Raw genomic sequence first — 22,108 nt, 5'->3', positions numbered from 1 at the left:
TGAGCAAAGTGCAACGTATAAAGTTACTAACCAAAACCACCGACTGGAGGGCAGAATGCAGTGAACTGAACCTGATCAAGATTTCTGCATGAAGACATTGGTGGAACTTCAGATAACTTTCCTGTTTCCTTTGGCATGGTCACTTCTGTGAACATTTGAAGGCATTGACTTTTTGTCTGACCTGAGTCAAGAAATATCTTCATCTGTTCATTCTAGAGTTGTTTTCCATTATTTCACATACTTATAAATGGATTACAGTATATGGTTATCTTTTAAATTGCTTGCTTTGTTTTAACACATTTCCTTGAACGAAACAAAGAATTTGCATTTATATAGCATCTTTCTTGTCTGTTGGATGTCGCAAAGTGCTTTAAATCCAACGAAATACTCTTGATAAAAACCAAAAGAACTGCGGATGCTGTAAATCAGGAACAAAAACAAAGTTGCTGGAAAAGCTCAGCAGGTCTGGCACCATCTGTGAAGGAGAAAACAGAGTTAACGTTTCAGGTCGGTGACCCTTCCTCAGAACTCGTTCTGATACAGAGTTCTGAGGAAGGGTCACCGGACCCAAAACGTTAACTCTGTTTTCTCCTTCACAGATGCTGCCAGACCTGCTGAGCTTTTCTAGCAACTTCTGTTTTTGTTCTTGAAATGCCTCACTGATGTAATGTAGGAGACAAGGTGGCTAATTTCTGGACATCAAACTCCCATGATCAGGAACATGGTTATGACCCAGCCATATACATTTTTTTCATGCCGTTTGAAAAATAAATATTGGCCAGGACATCGTGGAGGCAATGTTTGTTGTTCACCAATACACTGCCATGGAATCTTTTACATCCAGCAAACTGGACAGATTAAATTTCGGTTAAACTTCTCATGTGAAAGACAGTATCTTCAACTAAGGAGCATCCCCTCTGTACATTCCTGGATGGGATATCAGTCCACAAACCTGTGACTCACAGCTGCCACTGCTGAGGCTTTAACTTTCATTTCATGTTTCTTTTGTAACACATAATCAAACCTATATACGCAATGTTCATCTCAATTCCATCACATATTTATGCTGAGATTTCCTCAAAAAGAATTGCTTCATTCAACAAATCTACATTGGCTGCTCCAATTAGCCCTTTATCTAAGCACTTGATTTCCTTGTGGCTGTCTATAGTTAAAGATAGAAAATGTCACACACTGAAACTGGTTTTCCAACCTCCGAGACACAAGGGATGCGTTTTAACTCTCATTATTAAAAGTCAGTTTTCTTTGACAGCAATTGTTCTCTTTCCAATGAAGACAAAAAAAACCTATCCTTCACTTAACATTAAGCTTCTTGTACTTTCCTCTTTTCTACCAATCTTGTTCAGCTTTTAATAAAGGAATGCAGGGCATTGTTTCCTCCCCTGCTTTCAGTAAGAATAGTCATAACACATGCCTTAATGATGACACACAGCAGGAGCAGAGAGCACCACTCTGTTCCTCACAACTGTCCCACTGCACACATGGGATCCAAAGATTGACAATCAACCAGCTCAGTTACACCGAGGGCCATGGTAGAAGGTCACAACCTTGAACAGACATCGATCTTGAATCGAGGTACAGCTGATGATGATGTCAGAATATAGGGGAGTATTTTCTGAAGGATTGAATAGTCCTGACCAGAGGAACTTTCATCTCACACTCTCATGATCTTTTGTTTGGAGTAATAATGGACTTAACAGTCATCACACTGCAAAAGGTAATTCAGCTTGCAAAGTGCTTTGAATCAATTCAACAATATGATCACATTCAGAAGAAGTTGAAACCGGAAAGAGGTAAAAATATGGAACCTACCCCAATAAGCACAAGGTGACGTGATTAACAAAGAAGCTTTTCAGGGTAAGCTGGATGTGAACATAAGGAGAAGGAAGGAAGAGGACAGGTCAACAGAGTGAGATGAAGCTGGATGGAGGGAGGTTCACATCCATACAACCAGCATAGACCTGTGGGCAGAATGGCCTGTTGCTAAGGTGCATGTCATTCTACAATATGGCACTACATAAATGCAACTTTATTCTTTTCACATGACATAACACTCCTGCTGTTAGAAAACAGTGGAAGCCATCCTCAATTTCCATGCTCCTAAATAAAACTATTCCGTTTTAATGCTGTTTAATCCTTTTCGCATATTTCCTTGAAATCATCTTCATTTCTGAGTTAACATCATTTTGCGCCTCATGTCAAGATCTGACTGACAGACACAGAGACCAAAAAATAGAGTAGAAATGTTGAGACAGAGAGAGAGAAAGGGAGAGAGAAAGAAAGAGACAGAAAGAGACAGAAAGAGAGAGAGAGAGAGAGAGAGAGAGAGAAAGAGAGAGAGAAAAAGAAAGGGAGAGAGAAAAAGAGAGAGATATAGAAGATAAACTAGAACGAAAGAAAGAGAGAAATTTGAAAAGGTAGAGTGAGACGGGGGGACAGTATGGAAAAGCTAATGAGAGAAAAACCAACTTTGTGCTTAAGATATACCCAATATTTTTTATTCATTTCTGGGATGAGGGCAGCAATGGCCAGACCAGAATTTTATTGCCTGTGCCTAACTGCCCGCATGTAGGACAGCAGTCTCCCTCCAGAGAGTGTAGTGGTGGAGGGTTGCTTTTCTGACTGGAGGACTATCACCAGCGGTGTACCACAGGGATCGGTGCTGGGTCCTCTTTTGTTTATCATTTATATTAATGATTTGGATGAGAATATAGAAGGCATGGTTAATAAGTTTGCAGATGACACCAAAATTGGTGGCATAGTAGACAGTGAAGAAGGTTTTCTAAGATTACAAAGGGTTCTTAATGAAATGGGTCCTTAATGAAATGGGTCAATGGGCTGAAAAATAGCAAATGGAGTTCAATCTGGATAAACGCATGGTATTGTATTTCAGTACAACAAACAAGGGTAGGGCTTATACAGTTCATGATAGTGTTTTAGAAGAGGGAGCTAGGAGTTCAGGTTCATAACCTTTGAAGTTTGTGTCACATAACGGCATTTGGCACATTTGCCTTCATTGCTCAGGTTTAGATAGGGTTAGTGGCAGTTGTCTTTTCTCTAGGATGGGGGATTTCAAGATTACGGGGCACATTTTCAAGGTGACAGGAGAGCAATTTAAAAATGATGACACAAGTGGCAAATTTTTTTTTACACAAAGGATGGTTCACGTGTGGAATGAACTTCCTGAGGAAGTAGTGGATGTAGGTACAATTACAACGTTTAAAAGACATGTGTACAAGTAAATGAATAGGAAAAGTTCAGAGGGATATGGGACAGGAGCAGGCAGGAGGAATGAGTTTAGTTTGGGATTATGTTCAGCATGGCTTGATTGGACTGAAGGGTCTGTTTCCATGCTGTTTGGCTTTTCCGACAATTGTCAATGGTTTTGTTGTCATCATTTGACTCTTAATTCTAGATTTTTTATTGAGTTCAAATTCCACCATCTACCATGGCAGGATTTGAACCTGGGTCCCCAGAACATTACCTTTGTCTCTGGATCAACAATCCAGCAGTAATACCACTAAGCCATCACCTCCCTGGTTACAGTATTTGAATTTAGGTAGTATTTAACATATTCAGTGATTAATTTTTATTTTGCAGCTTACATTGGCTAGGAATGCAGTGCTGTACACGCGTGCTCCAACTTGTACTTTGGGCTTTCAGGATAAAAAAAAATCCCAAGGGACCTAACTCCAGCTTTAACATCAATTCCAATTGAAAGTTATGATCAGTGTTTTTCAGAAATGTTGCTCCAACACTGTGAAAACATCGCATATAGCTTCTGACATATGTAAGCAACAATGCAGGAGAGCCATTACTAAAAGATATGAAAGCTCCTTCAATGTGCACTGTGTGACTGAGGAAGAGATTAATTCCCAATCCAGCCTGTATCAGCTCTGTAACTTGATGGCCAAGGACAATGTGTGCACAACCTGACCAAAGAGGTTGGGTATCAACTTGTAAATCCGAGTAATGGCAGGTGGTAGAGTTGGACAGATTCCTGATCAGCCACATGACAGAAAGAAATGGGAGCCTCTATCATCACTAGCCATAGCTCCATGCAGGTAAAAGTGCACGTTTGCATTGCAACTCAAACTCTCCAAGGCTGAGGTCCAAACTATAATTCACATACGACGGTTTTCATTTAAATTATCAAACAATTACTCAATTTTTAAATCACTAAAAGGCAAGAAAGGGTATATCATTGGGTGAATTGGTTCAACAGCTACATTTGTTGCCACCTCACCAATTAAATTCCAAGAAGGTCTCGTAGGGATTTTCTCAACCTGCTACCAACTATGGCCCTCAAGCAGTCAACTAATGGCTATCCAAGGGCCTTCACTCGCCACCTCAATGATGACCTGCCTTCCTGGTGGGCAAGCAAGATGGCCAGCTGCCGAATGGGAAAATATAGCAATCTGACAGTTTGGGGAAGGGCTCTAATTGTCCCAATCTGGGTTCAAGGACAGGGGACAGGCCACAACTAAGGAGGGGTGGAAGGAGGGGCCACTGCAAAATAGCGCCCTGTAGGTCAGGTACAAGGCACAGTAGGCAACCTGTGACAGTCAAATGAAATTTCCAGTCATAACAGAGCAACATCAAAGCAAAATGATATTAAAAGGGGCATATTGGTTTGTGAATGATTAAAACCACACAACAATACTGAAATATTCAGAACTGATCTCTTTAAACTTTAGACTATTATTTAGACAATAATATATTGCTCAACATGACAAATCATATGGATCATTTCCTAAGTGCAGTGTCTACTTTGAAACATCAAGAAGTCTTCAGTTAGCTAAACTCAAGTGTATCAATGCAGGAACCACCCATAGCTGTCAGCAATACAAATGTCTCAGCAAGGGGCCCAGCAATTTCTTCCCTAACTTCCACAAATTTCTGTGAAACCCTTGACCAGGACCCAGGGATTTGTCCACCTTTTATGCTTTTTAAGACCTCCAGTGCCACCTCTTCTGTAAGACATTGCTATTTTCCCAAGTGCCCCTGCTTCCAAATTCTTCTCTACAAAATATTCATTAGTATCTCACCCATGTCCTCTGGTTCCAACATAGACAGCCACATTGATCTTTAAAGGGGCCCATTCCCTCCCTAGTTACTCTTTTGCTCTTAATGTATTTATAGAATCTCTTTTTGCCCTCCTGATTCCCTCTTAAGTCAACCCCTACTGCCCTTATAATATTCTAGGGATTCACTCAATCCCAGCTGGGTATACCTGATATACACCTCCTCCTTTTTCTTTACCAGAACCTCAATTTCTCTAGTCATCCAGAATTCCCTACACCCACCCACACTAACAGGAACATACTGTTTCTGAACTCTTGTTGTCTCGTTCTTAAAGGCTTCCAATTTCTCAAATGTCCCTTTACCTGCGAATAGCCTCCTCCAATTGACTTTTGAAAGTTCCTGACTCATACTGTCAAAATTGGCCTTACTCCATGAAAAAGTTGACCCTTAAATCTCTTCTCAATCTTTCCTCTTTCACCTTAAACCTATGCCTTCCAGTTTTGGATTCCTCTACACTGGGAAAAAGACCTTAGCTATTCAACATATCCATGCCCTCATGATTTTATAAATATCTATAACGTTACCCTTCAGCCTCCAACGCTCCAGGGAAAATAGTCCCAGCCTATTCCCTCTCTCCCTATAGCTCAAACCTTCCAATTCTGGAAATATCCTTGTAAATCTTTGCTGAACACTTTCAGGTTTCAACATGTTTCCTATAGCAGGGAGACCAGAATTGAATGCAATATTCCAAAAGTGGCCTAACCAATGTCCTGTACAGCCGCAACATGACCTCCCAACTCTTATACTCAAAGCATTGATCAACAAAGGTAAGCAGACTCAGCGCCTTCTTCAGCATCCTGTTTACCTGCGATTCCACTTTCAAGGAACTATAGACCTGCACTCCAAGGTCTCTTTGTTTGGCAACATTCCCCAGGACCTTACCATTAAGTGTATGAGTCCTGCCCTGATCAGGGGTGGGGGACAAAGAGAAAATAGACCTTTAATGTTTAAAAAATTCAGAACTGCTGAGTACACAACTCTGACTAACACCATTCCCCTATCTTCCTAAAGAAAAAACAGATTAATATCAAAAGAAATATTAAAATTTCAACTTAATTTTTCATCCCTTACTTTTTAAATAACCATTGTTCAGTAAAACATTACTTACCATTACAGCCGCACACCTTTAAATAGTGATAGTTTCTGCAGCTGCTACCATTTCTGCAAATCCAGCATGAATAATGTGCTATTCCAAATCTTTTAACATTTCCAAATGGGATTCAGCCACTTTATCCATCAATGTAAACATTAAGTGTAGCTTATCTGTCTCATTACGTTATTGACATTATACTGTGCAGATGTTGTTGAGAGATAACATACAGCACCTTCCACTTTCTCAAGACTGACCTAACACCAGATTATGGAACTTTCTGACCATTATCACATTGCCAATTGTGGAATTTTGCTCTGTGCAAATTGACTGTCACATTTCCAAAATGACAATCGTGATTATCTGTCAAAATACTTTGTAAAGCTTTCTCTGGAAAGCATTTTGGGGTGTCTTCAGGTGGTGTGTTACAGCAATCGGCTTTATAGAGAGACATTTTCATTGCAAAACATGTACAAAATCATTTGAAATAAGAATTAGCGCCAGCAGGTCCCACAACGTAACAAGTCAAATTAATAACCTCACAATCATTCAAGGAGGGTTCACATGTAAACTGAAGCAACCTTCCTGCTCATTAACTTATTTGACTTCTAAAATATTTCAAGGAAAGGCTCACCCAGAAGACTGACCAGTTCAGTCAGCAGCTTTATTATTCAGTGAAAACACCACTTGAAGGAAGCTCGGAGAGTGGCAAACTCAGGGTGAGGGATTTCAATGTCCACCACCAAGAAAGGCTTAGCAACAGCAATGCTGATCGAGCTGGTCGATCAGTAAAGGACATTGCTGCTAGACTGGGTCTGTGACAGGTGGTGAGGGAACCAACAATATTTGACCTCATCCTTACCAACCGGCCAGCTGCAGATGCACCTGTCCATGACAGTATTGGTAAGAGTGACTGCCGCATCGTATTTGTGGAGGCAAAGTCCCACCTTCACATTTAGAGTATCCTCCAAATTCTATTTTGTTCATCATGCGATGAGGGTGTCACTAGCTAGGCCAGCATTTTATTTCCCATCCCTAATTGGCCAGAGGTCGGTTAGGAGTCAACCACATTGCTGTGGGTCTGGAGTCACACACAGGCCAAACCAGGTAAGGACGACAACTTCCTTCCCTAAAGGACATTAGTGAACCAGCTCCTGACCTCATTATAGCCTTGGTTCAAACATGGACAAAAGAGCTGAATTCCAGAGGTGAGGTGAGGTGAGAGTGACAGCCCTCGGCATCAAGGCTGCGTTCGACAGAGTTTGGTATCAAGGAACCCTAGTAAAACTGGAATCAATGGGTAACAGGGGGCAAACTCTCCACTGATTGGAGTCATACCTGACACATAGGAAGATGGTCGTGGTTGTGGGAGGTCAATCATCTCAGCTCCAGGACATCTCTGCATGAGTTCCTCAGGGTAGTGTCCTAGGGCCAACCATCTTCAGCTGCTTCATCAATGGCCTTCCCTCCATCATAAAGTCAGAGGTGGGGATGTTCGCCGATGATTGCATAATGTTCAGCACCATTCGTGACTCCTCAGATACTGAAGCAGTCCATGTTCAAATGCAACAAGATCTGGACAATATCCAGGCTTGGGTTGACAAGTGGCAAGTGACATTTGCGCCACACAAATGCCAGGCTATGACCATCACCAATAAGAGATAATCTAACCATCGCCCTTTGACATTCAATGGTGTTACCATCACTGAATCCTCCACTATCAACATCCTGGGGGTTACCATTGACCAGAAACTCAACTGGACTCACCACATTAACAGAGTGGCTACAACAGCAGGCCAGAAGCTGGGAATACTGCGGCGAGTAACTCATTTCCTGACTCCTCAAAGCCTGACCACCATTTAAAAGGCACAAGTCAGGAGTGCGATGGAATACTCCCCACTTGCCTGGATGAGTGCAGCCCCAACAACACTCAAGAAGCTTGACACCATCCAGGACAAAGCAACCCGCTTGATTGGCACTACAAAAACAAGCATTCACTCCCTCCACCACCAATGCTCAGTAACAGCAGAGTGTATTATCTACAAGATGCACTGCAGAAATTCACCAAAGATCCTCAGACAGCACCTTCCAAATCCACGATCACTTCCATCTAGAAGGACAAGGGGCAGCAGATACACGAGAACACCACCACCTCCAGTTCCCCTCCAAGTCACTCACCATCTTGACTTGGAAATATAATCGCTGTTCCTTCAGTGTCCCTGGGTCAAAATCCTGGAATTCCCTCCCTAATAAGCATTGTAGGTCAACTCACAGCAGGAGGAATGCATCAGTTCAAGAAGGCAGCTCACCACCACCTTCTCAAGGGCAACAAAGGATGGGCAATAAATGCTGGCCAGCCAGCGACACCCACATCCCACAAAATGAATAGAAAAAAAAAATGTTTTTTTTTTCCTGACAATTAACAATGGATTCATGGTCATCATTAGACTCTTGATTCCAGATATTTGTTGATTTCAAATTCCACCATCTGCCTTGGTGGGATTTGTACCCATGTGCCCAGAATATTACCTGGGTTTCTGGATTAACAATCCAGCAATAATACCATGAGGCCATCAGCTCCTTTTGTGTGGCACTATCACCATGCTAAATGGGTCAGACTTCAAACAGATCTAGCACATCAAGACTGGGTACCCATGACGCACTGTGGGCCATCAACAGCAGCAGACCTGTATTCGAGCACAATCTGCAAACCTCATGGCCCAGTAGACCCGCCACTCAACAATTATCAGGGGATCACCCTGGTTCAATGGAGAGTGCAGGAGGGCATGCCAGGAGCAAAACTGGGCATATCTAAAAAATGAGATGCCAACATGGTGAAGCTACCAAACAGGACTACTTTCACACCAAACAGGTCAAGCTAAGTGATAGAAAGAGCTAGGTGATCCTACAACCAATGGATCAGATCCAAGTTCTGCAGTCCTGCTATATCCAGTCATGGATAGTGGTGGACAATTGAACAATTTACTGGAGGAGGTGGCTCCACAAATATCCCCATGCTCAATAGAAACTGAAAGAACTGCAGATGCTGTAACTCAGAAACAAAACCACAAACTGCTGGAAAAGCTCAGCAGGTCTAGCAGCATCTGTGAAGGGAAATCAGAGTTAATGTTTCGGCTCCAGTGACTCTTCCTCAGAACTGTTCTGACGAAGGGTCACCGGACCCGAAACGTTAACTCTGATTTCTCTTCATAGATGCTGCCAGACCTGCTGAGCTTTTCCAGCAACTTCTGTTTTTGTCCCCATCCTCAATGATGGAAGAACCCAACACAGCAGGGCAAAAGATAAGGCTAAAGCATTTACAATAAGCTTCAGCCAGAAGTACTGTGTGGATGATCCATCCTGGACTCCTCCAGTGGGTCCAGATTAACAGATACCAGTTTTCAGTCAATTTAATTCACTCCACATGATGTCAAGAAATGGTTGGAGACACTGGATACTGCAAACACTAGAGGCTAGTAAAACATTTCAGCAGCAATACTGAAGACGTATGCTCCAGAACTTGCTGGTACCCTAGCCAAGCTGTTCCCATATAGTTACAACACTGGCATCTCCCCGACAATGTAGAAAATTGCCCAGGTAATGGCCCATTGTCTTGTTCACAAAAAGCAGGTCATACCCAACCTGACAAATACCACCCCATCATCATTTCTATCTCAATCATCAGTAAAGTGATGGAAGGTGTCGCCAACACTACCATCAAGCAGCACCTGCTCAGTAACAACCTACTCAGTGATGCCCAGTTTGGGTTCCGCCAGGCCACTCAGCTCCTGACCTCATTACAGACTTGCTGCAAACATAGACAGAAGAGCTGAATGCAAGAGGGGAGGTGAGAGTGGCACCCCTTGACATCAAACTAGAAAGGGTTCAGAAAAGATTTACAAGGATGGTGCCAGGGTTAGAGGGTTTGAGCTATAGGGAGAGGCTGAATAGGCTGGGGCTATTATCCCTGGAGCATCGGAGGTCGAGGGGTGACCTTACAGAGGTTTATAAAATCATGAGGGGCATTGATAGAGTGAATAGACAAGGTATTTTCCCTGGGGTGGGGGAGTCCAAAACTAGAGGGCATAGGTGAATGAATAAAGAAATAGGAAAGAGAGTGGGAAGAAAATTGTCTTTGGAAAATTGTCTTGAAAGAACAGATACTTTGCACAGGGTACTTAATTCTATCGCCATTCACTGAAAGTTTAATTATGATGAGTTTTTAACGTAAAGACGTGACAATGCTTATTAAAAGATGGCCAGTATCTCCCATTGAGCAAATAATGAAATATAGATTATCTCATCATTATACATTACCTTTTGTGGGATCTTGCCCTGCACAAGTTGACTGCTGCATTTCCATGAGAATAGAAATTACAAGTCAAGAGTACTTTGTGCTTGAAAAGCAGTTTAGGTTGTTTCAGGCATTTTGTATTTACCTAAGTTTTCACTTTGGTGCTGAATTCTCCAATCATCATTCAGATCATACCTGATATATTCTGAAATCGAGCCTATGAACTGGGGAGAGTTCAACAGTTAATCTGTGACCATCTGAGGTCATCAGATTTTTGCCTGATTTGTAGCATCACAATTTATGTTGCAGGATTTCTTTATCTATCTGTTTCTATGAATTTGCTATTAATTCTGTAGATCTCTGTCAACAGAAAAGAGATTTGGGTATAATTACACACGGTTGCTTTGAATAATCAAAGTGAATACAGTACAAGCTGTCTGGTACTGTCAATAACTAGGAGGATCCCTGGGGAGGTGTTACCATTTAATGGGGATTCCTAGTAAGGAGACACTATTTGCATGGGGCCTTCAGGAGAATGTGAATAGATAGCGATCCCTGAGTGCGCCAACATTCACAAGGAGTCCTCTTCACAATACGATGTGGGCTCCATTCACACTGGCACACAGCCTTCAATCCATTTCTGTACCTGTGGTCTTGAGGGTGAAAAAAAGCTTGAAAATTCACCGAACATTATTTTATTCGATTTTGAGATATATTTAGACACAGCAAGGTTCAGGAGTGTTTAAGGCCACAGTTTTCTGGTACATGTAAGAGGTGAGGTAGAAGTGACAAGGAAAGAATTGGAGTTGATTATTTTAGAGGACTCAGTGGTTGCCTTTTTCCCTCTCTCAGTAAAAATGAACTAATAACTTCTGCTGGGCAAGGAACCTTAGATAACACAGTGTGGAGTTGGAGGAAAACGGCAGGCCAGGCAGCAGAGGAACAGAAAAGCTGACGTTTCAGATCGGAACCCTTCTTTCTGAGGAAGGGTCCCAACCTGAAACGTCAGCTTTCCTGCTCCTCTGATGCTGCCGGGCCTGCTGCGTTCCTCCAGCTCCACGCTGTGTTATCTCTGACTTAAGCATCGGCAGTTCTTACTATCTCTGGATAAGGAACCTTGCCTTGGCTGAAGTCAGATGCTAAATCTTGAAGTTTTATTGTAAACTTCAAATTCAAGTTTGCACAAACAGTTAAACTGATAAAGATTTTCCTCAAGAGGGACCACAAGTCCCAAAGGTAAAGACATAAACCAGAGTGGGGAGGCAGCAAAGTTCAAAACAAACTACATTATATCAGTTCAATCAGGTAAGACTTTCTCTCAATGTAATCTCCAAGAAGACAGTCATAACAAATAGCAAAACAGCAATCACTAACCAAGTGCTACATGACCTTTACAACAGACATGTTACAGGACCCTTCCTGAAAAATTGCTAGGGGAGTGCATCAGAGGCTAAGAAAAGCAGGGCTTCCAGTGTGAATGTAGAATGTGTTTACTACTTCTCAGGAGCTAGGGCATACACTGTCAGACATATATGGAACTAATGCTTGTAATGGCCTAGCAACAGATTTATTTTCAGAAGTGTCACAAATTCCATTCCACTTCTCACATGACACATCGTGAGGAACTGTTCAGCATACTTTTCACGTGAAGAACAAAATACAGACCTTATATTTTACTGTTTTACTCATTGTTGTTACAGTGAAGGAGGAGGACATTCAGCCCATCCTGTCTGTGCTGGTTCTCCAAAAGGGCATTGTTACTTAATATCATTCTCCCTGTAATCTTGTGCATTGTCTCTATTCAAACAATCATCTAATGCTCACTGCTTGCCCTCCCCACCGCCCCCTCCAAATGACCCAAATAAATTGCCTCCACCATACTGTCAGGCAGTGAGTCCATACCCTAACTATTCACTGTGTGAAAATGTGTCTTCTCACATCACATTCACTTCTTTGAAAATTACTTTAAATCTGCATCGTCTCGTTCTTAATCCTTTTCTGAGTGCGAGCAGAGTCTCCCTATCTTCTCTGTCTAGGCCTTTCATGACTTTGAAGATTTCTATCAAATTTCCTCTCATCACTCTCCTCTCCAAGGAAAATACTCCAAACTTGTTTGATCAATCCCCATAAGAGAAGTTTTCCATCCCTGGAACTATCTTTGTAAACGTATTCGGCAATCTCTCCAATGCATTGACACTCCTGAACAAGTGTGGCGCTTGAAACTATATAAAATACTTAGCTGATCTCTTGCTAGTGACTTGTACAAGTTCAGCAACACTTCTGTGCTCTCATATTCTGTACCCCAATTAATAAAGCCTGGTTATTGTATATTTATTAACTGCCATCTTTAATGACTTATGTACATCACACCCAGGTCTCTCTGCTCCTGCATAAGTAGTTTCCTTTACTTTATGCTGTATCCCCACGTTCTTTCTACCAAAATGTATCACATCACATTTTGGCATTGAACTTCATTTGTAACCTATTTACCTGAGGTTTTGGAGTAGATCTGTATCTTGGGTTGTGGGTGTTGAGGTTGGTTGGCTCGCCAAGCTGGTTTGTCGAGAAACGCTACATCGGACAAACAGGAAGGAAACTAACAACAAGAGTACATGAACACCAACTGGCTACAAAAAGACACGACCCATACTCACTCATCTCAATCCACATGGACAAGGAGAACCACGACTTCGACTGGGACAACACCAAGATCCTGGGACAGGCTAGGCAGAGACAAGCACGAGAATTCTTGGAAGCATGGCACTCCACAAAGCATGCTATTAATAAACACATTGCACTCGACCCATATACATTCCACTACGGAGGAAACCCGGAAGTGAGGCAATCCATCGCAATGGACCCCAGAGTTTAAAAACCAGGTGGGAAAACACACCGACGCTTCATCAGAGGCTGCACTGAGGATGTTACCAAGCACGGTAATGAAACGTCTGTGGAACAACGAACCAGTTCAGTGAGCCAACCAACCTCAACACCTATTTACCTGGTTTACCAACTTGTCAATGTTCCTTTGAAGTTCTACACTGTCCTCCTTATGGTTTTCAATGTTTCCAAGTTTTACATCATCCACAACTTGCCCCTGTACACCAATGTCTATATATCTCATATTATCAGGAAAAGTTAGGGTCCCAATAGCAACCCTGAGTAATTCCAATATAAACCTTTTTCCAGCCTGAAAAATACTCACTAACTATTTTCTATCAATCAGCCTGCTTGCTATTGTCCCTTTTATTCCATGAGCTCTAACTCTGTTCATCAGTCTGTTGCACTGCAGTATAGCAAATGCCTTTTGGAACTCCACATACACTACATGAACAGCATTACTCTCATCAACCTTACCAGTTACCTCGACAAATTCACTTCAGCAAGTTAGTGAAACATTTTCTTTTCAGAAATCCATGCTGGCCCTCTCCTCTCCAAGGAAAATATTCCAAACTCCCTAATTAACCCACATTTGTCCGCGTGACTATTAACTGTAGGCCCTATCTTGTTTCCAGAAGTTTTCCTACCATTGGAGTTAATATTACTGAGTTACACATGCTAGGCTTATCCTTATATACTTCCTTGAACAAGTGAGAAATGGCTGAAATTCTCCAGTGCTTTGGCAACAACTGAATCAAGGAAGACTGATTGAATATTGCGGAGGCATTCTCACTTCTTCCAACATCCACCAAAGCATTTCAACCAGGCCTGATATCTTGTCAAGTTTAAGTATTGACAGTTCATTCAATACCTACTTCTTATTGTGGTAGCCATGATATGGAGGTGCCGGTGTTGGCCTGGGGTGGACAAGGTCAGAAGTCACATGACACCAGGTTATAGTCCAACAGGTTTATTTGAAATCACAAACTTTCGAAGTGCTGCTCCTTCATCAGGTGAAGTGATTTCCAGAACTGAGGAAGGGCCACTGGACCCGAAATGTTGGCTCTGATTTGTTTTCACAGATACTGCCAGACCAGCTGAGCTTTTCCAGCAATTTCTGTTTTTGTTTCTGATTTACAGCATCCACAGTTCTTTCAGTTTTTACTCTGCCAGTATGACTCCTCTATTCTTTCTGAAGGTTCTGATTCATGTTGGGGTACAATTCTAATATTCAAGTCCTCCCTATTTGTCTATGTCCAAGCTACAACTGATTTCATAATTTTCAGTGAGTCCTCCCTACTGCGGGTTTACCACAAATATCCACAAACTGGCCATTCATGCTGTTGTTATTGGTGGTTGGAGGGAACTTCTACCCTTGCATTGCCTCTGGCTTTCCTCTAGGCACACAATGTGGAGGGGTTGGCATAGCTGGTCAGAAACAGGACATTCAGCCCATTCATTCTATGCCAGCATCTACGCAATTTGTTTCAACCACTTCCTGTTATAGAGAGCTCCATGTTTTCAACACTGTTTCTAGAAAAAAAGGTTTCTCTCAAATTTCCTAATGGATCTACTAGAGATTCTCATGTATTATGTCCCTTTGTTTTAGACTTCCCAAAGTAGAAACATTTTTTTCTGTGTCTACCCTATCAAACTCCTTGATAATTTTAACAATCTCCATTAGCTCACATCAGGAAGTAAAGTCTCTGGCTTACTAAAAACAAAAATGATGGAGATCACAGCACGTCAGGCAGCATCCATGGAGAGACAGCAAGCTAACGTTTTGAGTTTAAATGACTCTTCAACACAAGTGTGAATGGGGGCAGCATTTATGCAATAGTGGGGGTGGAGTCCTGGGGGAGAAAGGGTATTGACAGAGTAGATTAAGCGATCAGAATGGCAGAACAATCCAATCACTTAATCGACTCGGTCAATACCCTTTCTCCTGCAGAACTCCACCCCAACCATTACATCAATGCTGCCTCCTCCACACTTCATGTCAGCTGTGAGGAAGAGTCATATAGTCCCGCTGTGATCTCCAGCATTTTTTTGTTTTCAGTAGTTTCCAGCATCTGCAGTAATTTGCTCCTCTCTGGCTTGTAATGTATCAATTACACTGTTGTAACCCTTCAAAAACATTATTTCATTTAAAGAGTGTTTCAATTAATAACAATATTGCTACAAACAGCACAATTACAATTGCTATAGGGTAGGAAAAGATTGTGTGACAGTCTAACAATCTGCAATGTTATCCTATACAGTTATTTTCCATTGCACTACAACAACAGATAACGTGAATGAGAGAAGACATTATTACCAGACCATAAATAACTTCAGCAATAACAGCATTAAACCATTCTCTGGCAGGACTTCCCAATTTGGAAAGGCAACTCTAAATGGATGTACTGAATGTCCTCACAGCTGTGACATACAGTGATCAACATTAATGGCTCAAAACTATTTTTGTAAACTCTCTTAGTGAGAAAATCTTACATGTGTCGGGGAAAGAACTTTATAATTTACAGTACAGGTGCACTGCAGCAGTACAAAAATGTTAAAGTCCTGGATGCCTGTTCAGACAAATGCTAACAGTCTCCAATCACAATTGCTCTTTTAACCAATTCTTCAAACAAAAAATAATGGACACTGTTTTGTTTTATTGTTGTCACAGACATATGAATCTGTCTACACTCAAAAACCTTTTCACATCTTCTAACATGGGAACGAAGAAGGGACTTCGCAGAAGCATTTCTGAACAAAATTTGACACACAGCCACACAGGACAGGTGACCAAAATCTTAGTCAAAGAGGGAGCATTTTGAAGAATATCTTAAAAAGGACAGTGGAGAGGTAAGAGGACCAAGAGGATTAGAGTGGGAATCCAGATCATGGGCCTATAGGCGACTGAAACAGGACTGTCAATATGAACAAAGAAAATTAGGGATGCTCATGTAGATTAGAACTGGAGGAACACAGAGATCTCAGAGTATTGTAAGGCTGCGGGAGGTTACAAAAGAATTAAACAAGGATCCTTCAAACGACCAATTAACATCCACACTTTGAGATTAATTTAACAATGTGAAGCAGTCCTGTATGCTCATCTGAAAGCTTAAACCGCATTATTCAGTTCTTCTAATATTGCGCCAGTCTCAGGAATTTACTAAGATAATTTACTAAGTTGTGATCAAAGCCAGGGTTGGACACTGTTAATCTAACCCTGCATTTCCTAGTACTTTTCACCTCAGCTCCAGTTATAGAGTCATACTGTACAGAAACAGACCCTTCGGTCCAACTCGTCTGCACTGACCAAACATCCCAATCTGACTCAGTCTCATTTGCCAGCATTTGGCTCATATCTCTCTCCGTACCCTTTCTATTCATCCCCATACCCATCCAAATGCCTTTGAAATTCTGTAACTGTACCCGCCTCCACCACTTCCTCTGGCATCTTGTTCCATGCACAGATGTTCAACATCATGAGGTGGGTGAAGTCACTGAACAGGTTACTCCCACTCCCTTCTCGGAATGACTGTATTACACAGATGCAAGAGGAGATTAAGGGCAACCTGTGCTGTCACTTTCTGAAATAGGCTGATTACACCACTTGATAGCAACACACGCAAACCCCACCGCCCTACCACCCTACCTGCCCCCCAATCCTCACACTCTTCACTCCACTACAACACTCATTAAGTCCACACCTCATATTTTCACTTTGAAATTGCCCGAAGACAGAGCACTATACTCCATGAGTTTGACTGGGCATTTGGTTGCCTGAAAAGTTCTAAATATATAATTTAGTCCATTGTTTTCAAATCAAAAAATACAAGTGTTTTAAAGCTGTATTGTGCAATATTCATAATAAAATATTCATAATGACATGGAACAGTACAGATTAGGGGAAAAGGAGTTCCAATGTGAATTAAACACTTGTAAAATGTCTTTTTTTACTACTTGGGTTTAGCTCAACAAATTAATCCATGAAAAGAAACAAGTGCAGCAGCAGTTTGGAGGCACTTGTCTCCCCTCCCTCCCAGCCTACAGATACTGAACTCACCATCTTCCTAGAATGCTCACACCATGAATGACTTTGACATACAAGAATTGTCACATGAGTAAATGCAGGCTATCGACAGGCTGCAACATCTCCTCAACAATGAATATTGGTTTGAAAGCTCCAAGTGTTCCTCCCAGCCCTTCCAACATGTACCATGGGCTCTCTGCTGTGTTCTTCTCAACCAGAGTAACCAGTCAGAGGATGTCAATTTAACATTTCAAGCAAAGGACTTTACCTCCAAGGCAGGGCAATCCATCAGTTTAGTACTCGTAATCAGCCCAGATTATCACCAGAGGGAGATTATTGGTCAGTGCCAAATTTCTGTGAGCTTGCAGCGTATAAGAACTGTGTGACTACACTTCAAAAAGAACTTCATTGGTTGGAACCAAGGTCATAACAAGTGCTTACATTAAAGCAAGTCTCTCTTTTCTATTCATTTAGGGAATGTGGGCTTTGCTACTTAGGCAGCCATTATCGCTCATCCATGATTGCCCTGGAGAAAGTGGTTGTGAGCTGCCTTCTTGAACCGCTGCTGATCTTGGAGTTTCGGGATTCCCACAGTGCTATTAGGAAAGGTGTTCCAGGATTTTGACAATTCAGTGAAGGAACACCGAGCTAGTGCCAAGTTAGATATTGGTGGGATTTGGCGAGTATTTGCAGGTGATTGTGTTTCCTTGCTTCTGTTACCTTCATCCTTCTAGGTGGTAGAGGTTGAGAATTTGGAAGGTACTATACAAGGACCTTCTTAAGTGTTCAGGTTTAACAGTGGGACTTGAATTCGAATGCTGAAACTGAGTGCTACCAACTAAGCCAAGCTGACTACCATGCAGACAGAGAAGCACTCCTTTCAGACAGCCCAGGAACTTACAATTGCCACCAGACTTCCTGCAACTCTTGTGGTGCAGTGGTAGTATCCCTGAGCCATGAGGCCTGGGTTCAAGTCCTATCTGTTCCAATGGTGTTTAATGACATCTCTGAACAGGCTGATTAGAAAATAGACTTCCTGAGGTCAACATAGTTACACAATCATCATTACCACTGAACTTTAATTAAAGATGTCAGCAATTACACAGAATCAATTGTAATCTTTAAGTTTTACTTCTTGAGGAAAAAAAAAAGGCAATCTTAAAATGTCTCAGAATGTTTGCCAAATATATAATGATTATCTGGCAACAAAGGACCTAGTTTTTTTTTTAAGCCAGGAAACCACTGTGTACACTGGTTTTTCCTCTATCTTCATTTCCTTGGTTTTTCCTGAGTAAACAAAATCTATTTTTATGAAGAGCTTATCAGTGTTCCATCACACGGAGACTAGTGGAGTAATTATCGTTTAATGTAAATCACTTGGCTCGAGAGTAAGCCTGCCCCTGTTTAGGTTCACACAGCAGTTTGTCTTTACAGACAAGTTTTAACTACGTACTTCACTGTGTCAGCCTTGGTTAAGCGGCTAGCATTCTCACAATGGAGTCAGTAGCTTACGTCTTCACACCACGTTGCACAGACTTCAGCACAAACTCTGGGCTGACACTCACGGTCCATCAGAGAAGTCACCTTTCTGAGGAGTCACAACAACAAGGCTCCATCCATTAGTTTGGGTGTGTAACAGTTTGGTTAAGAGCAGGGGCTGTTTTCCTGCTATCTTGGCCAACTTTTGTCCCTCAATCAACATCATACAGACCATTCTTTCACAGCCGTTTGTGGGATCTGCTTGTACACAACTGACTGTGCAGTTCCTATTTTCATAAAGTGACCAGTCGAAAAGTACATCACTGGCTGGAAAACACTTTAGAGTTTTTGATGTAAACAAATGGAAACTTGCTTTTCTACAAAGGCATTAGAGCAGGGGGCAGTGAGTGGCCACTATGAGAAGCTCTGAAGGTTAGAAACCTGGAAAGAATTACTGGGTTCACAAGAAAGAGGGAGAAAATCATTCAACTGTGGAGAAAATTTGAGTCAGGCAGCCCTGCAACTGATTCCATATGTAACATCTGCATGAGTGCCAGTTGTGTTAAGCGCTAGTTCAAGGCAATGATTGGAACTATCCTAATAATCATCTTTTGCACTCAAGCTAAGAGATGCAAAATTCATGCAAACCATCCTTTGACCAGAAGTCTATTGAGCTGGCCAATCATTTGGACTAATCTGACATAAATTACTTGCTTTAACTGCTCACGGATGCAACAGAGCTGAAACTCAGCCGACTTTCCACACAGGACAGACCCAGCTGACTTCACACTTCCAGAAATATCTGTTGCCATGTGCTGGTTTGCTAGACATGAGTGAGATTCAGAAATAGAACCTGCAGAACAGCTGCTCAAAAAGGTACCAAAATGAACAAACATTAAACTTCCTTTTACCCTAGGCACAAGAGAGATCCCAGGAATCCGGTACCACACAAACAAATTACGGAAAGACAATTTTTTAAATGGGCATCTATTGGGGTGAGGTGGTGCATTTTGTAAGGAGATTAAAGAGGCCACATATTCCTTGAAAAATAAGGGATTAAATGAAGTGGAGAACTAAAGAGATCCCCTTGCACTAAAAGCAAGCACACCATTTAATAAGGAACTCTTTTTTTGTAGAAAATAGATGAGAGGTATAGAAAAGATGCTTTATCTTGTGGGAGGCCCTGGGGGATGGTCAGCAACCAAAGAGGTTTTTTTAAAAAAATTGCTGTAAGATAGAGAATGTAAATGTTTACCTGTCTGTAATGTTTATCCATTTAACTTTATTTCTTATTTTTCTAACGAATACAATGAATTACTGTCAGATAATGTAACTTCTTTTTCTTTATTTCTCTATTTTGTATCTAAGACTTGTACCTCGTGCTTTGTACCTAAGATGGCACCAGTAGGGGGCAATATTGTAAACTTTTCACTCTATTCCTGTACTTCTGTACTTGAGCACAGGTGACAATTAACATAGTTCTAATGCTAATTCGATTCAAATAAGTTCCAGAGAAACCCATTTCCCTTTGGCTGGAGTGATTCTGCCCCAAACCTGCCAATGTTGCTCCCCTACACAAAGTTCAAAGTTCAAAGAACTGGTTAACATTCAGTATCCAGACTCGCATGCGTAAGGAGTTAAATTAGCAGTGATATTCTTCTAGCACGTGTGGACACACACTGCAAGTGAGTCACTGCTTCCAGGAGATGAAAGGAAAAAGATTGGAAAATACTCCAAGTTTTAAATTTAAGATTGGATTATAGGCTTATTAGCTGAACAGAAGGCTCCTTACAAACATCCTCAAATCTAGACTAGAACTAAATGGCAAACTCCAACCATTTACACACAGGAACTCCTATTCAATGCTATCAAATACTTTCCCCAGCCTTGCTCACAGGAAACAAAGACATAGTGTTCTAACAGATAATACTTAATTCAAAAGCAATGCAATCCAGGACAGAGTATGAAAGACGCAGAGGTCCCAAAGCCTAGTTTGAAAATATACATGCTGTATTGTTTCAGCTCCATCTCTCCAGATTTACCAAACAAAAGGGACTACTTCACCACAAACATTGATAGTACTCTGCAATAAAATGTGCATCTTATTTTTAATCAACCTGTCTTGAAGTGTTAAGTCACACCTCCATGGCCATCATATCTGGAGGTGGGACTCGAACCTGGCCCAAAAGGTAGCGACATTACCCCTGCACGAGACACTAGATAGGATTTATATGTTTTCACTCAATTGGAAAGATCAAATCACAATCAATGATGAATCTGTTGATCAATATTGAGGTGTAACCGTTCAAGAAATCAATCATTTTAAATCTCCCAAAGCAAAATCCTGTGGATGTTGGAAATCAAACTAAAAACAAAATAAAATACTCAGGTCAGGCAGCATCCACAAAAGGAACAGCATTAACATTTCATGGCTTGATGTTCAACTTACAATGGTTTACCAGAATATCACTTCCATGGTACATAAGGCTATGTTACATGATCCACTGATTTTCAGGGTCTCGAAGCATGTTTGACAAGCAGCAAGTTCCAAATCCTTGCTTTTGATGTAGGATGGATGAATGAATGATATGGAGTGCAACCATCACCCATCTGCTTTCAGAGATGCAGTGTAAGGGCTCCAAAGCCTGATTGAAAACTCCTCTACAAAGACTGCAGTAAATCTACATTGTTCATGAGTAAGTTGAGATCTAATGCCTGCTGAGGGCACTCTGGTTTTGGAGTTAAAGGACCTATACTCAACAAAGTTTGCCACCCTTGTTTCACCTCTGTGTCTGCTTAAAGACACATTGATTGAGATGCTTGCTGTGATTGATCAGCAATGTATTACTGTTGTAGCATATATTGACAGAATGGCACAAGGTACATCTTTCCCTATCATCCTCTGACCTGCTGAGTATTTTCAATGTTTTCTGCAGCAATCCCTATGCTGAAACAGGACTCAGATAAGCTGTTGATGGCTTCACTTTCAATCACCCCAGTTGTTATATCTTCCAAGTCTCTGGGTCACATTACTGCCTTGTAATCAAACTCTGGGCTATAATCTATTTACAAAATAACTCAACATTAGCAGCTTAATTCTATTGCATGCTAACGCTAACTGCAATCAATGTGCTAAATTTCAAACAACATTTCAATAACTGGTCAGAGATAGTAGGAACTGCAGATGCTGGAGAATCCGAGGCAACAAGGTGCAGGGCTGGATGAACACAGCAGGCCA

The 22,108-nt window shown here is 41.5% G+C and overlaps 1 protein-coding gene across 5 annotated transcripts in view; it reads right to left on the bottom strand.

Moving 5' to 3' along the window:
• Positions 1 to 22,108, bottom strand: part of usp28 (ubiquitin specific peptidase 28) — an 87,814-nt gene that overhangs the window by 59,667 nt on the left and 6,039 nt on the right. The window lies entirely within an intron of this gene.

The sequence above is a fragment of the Rhincodon typus genome, chromosome 32, assembly GCF_021869965.1.
Source record: "Rhincodon typus isolate 14 chromosome 32, sRhiTyp1.1, whole genome shotgun sequence".
Lineage (NCBI taxonomy): Eukaryota > Metazoa > Chordata > Chondrichthyes > Orectolobiformes > Rhincodontidae > Rhincodon > Rhincodon typus.
Note: the sequence above shows the minus strand (reverse complement) of the source record. Positions and strands in the feature narration are given on the sequence as shown.